This window comes from Hordeum vulgare, chromosome 2H, assembly GCF_904849725.1.
Source record: "Hordeum vulgare subsp. vulgare chromosome 2H, MorexV3_pseudomolecules_assembly, whole genome shotgun sequence".
Lineage (NCBI taxonomy): Eukaryota > Viridiplantae > Streptophyta > Magnoliopsida > Poales > Poaceae > Hordeum > Hordeum vulgare.
In genome coordinates this window covers 437,872,084-437,873,670 of record NC_058519.1, presented here as the reverse complement: position 1 = coordinate 437,873,670, position 1,587 = coordinate 437,872,084, and positions in this window count along the sequence as shown.

Genomic DNA, 1,587 nt, shown 5'->3' with positions numbered 1-1,587 from the left:
CCTTTTTCGAGATAATTATGTCATTTCGAGGATAATTAGCTAAGTATAGGTCATGTTTTATTAAATAGACCATTTTGGAGCTAACTAAGCTAATTATGTCATTTAGGTGGAACCCTAGCTAACTATAGGTCGTTTCGGAGCTAAGTTGGGTAAAATAGGTCATTCCAGAGCAAACTATGCTTATTAAGCAATTTTGGAGCTAGCTAGGCTAATTATAGGCCATTTAATACCTAAGTTAGGGGGAATAGGTCATCTTGCAGCTACGTAAGCCTTATTATGTCATTTAGGAGAGAACTTAGCTAACTATAGGTCATTTTGGAGCTAACTAAGCTAATTATGTCATTTTGTAGGATAATAAGCCAATTTAGTCTTTCTTAGATGAGTCTAAGCTACGTAGAAGAAGAGAAAGAGAATAAGCAACAAGAGAAGAAGAAGTAAAAGAAGAAGGAGGAGGAGGAGGAGGAGGAGAAGGAGACGGAAGAGAAGAAGAAGAAGAAAAGAAGAAGGAGAAGTAGAAGGAGGAAGAAGGAGGAAGGAGAAGGAGAAGGAGGAGCTCCTTCCTTCTTCTCCTCCTTCTTCTCCTTCTTCTTATCCTCCTCCTTCTCTTCTTTTTCTTCTCTTATTCCTCTTCTTCCTTCCTTTCATTTTTCCTATTTCTTCTCCTCTTGTCCCCTTCTTCGGGATAAATTAGCTAAGAATGCCTTTTTGGAGCTAAATATGTCATTTCGAGGATAATTAGCTAAGTATAGGTCATGTTGTATTAAATAGACCATTTTGGAGCTAACTAAGCTAATTATGTCATTTAGGTGGAACCCTAGCTAACTATAGGTTGTTTCGGAGCTAACTTGGGTAAAATAGGTCATTCCGAAGCAAACTATGCTTATTAAGCCATTTTGGATCTAGCTAGGCTAAATATAGGCCATTTAGTACCTAAGTTAGGGGGAATAGGTCATCTTGCAGCTACGTAAGCCTTATTATGTCATTTAGGAGAGAACATAGCTAACGATAGGTCATATTTTATTAAATAGATCATTTTGGAGCTAACTAAGCTAATTATGTCATTTTGTAGGATAATTAGCCAATTTAGTCTTTCTTGGATGAGTCTAAGCTATGTAGACGAAGAGAAAGAGAAGAAGCAAGAAGAGAAGAAGGAGGAGGAGGAGGAGGAGGAGGAGAAGGAGAAGGAAGAGGAGAAGAAGAAGAAAAGAAGCAGGAGAAGGAGAAGGAGGAAGAAGGAGGAAGAAGAAGGAGAAGGAGGAAAGATCTTTTCTAATTTGCATATTAACTCCGGCGCCAACTCTTCCATTTCATCTAGCACGCCAGGCGATAGTTCTTTCGCACAAAGAGAACGGAAGAAATAGCTCAGCTCTGCCAGTATTAGCCATTCATCCTTAGGGATAAAGCCACGCAACGTCATCGGCATTACCCGCTCAATCCATATGTGCCAATCATGACTCTTGAGGCCAAATATTTTCAATTTCTCAAGACTTGCTCCGCTCTTTAGATTCGCAGCATACCCATCGGGGAACATCAACCACATTATCACCCACAATAGCATTTCCCTCATAGCTGGCCTTTCAAGACTGA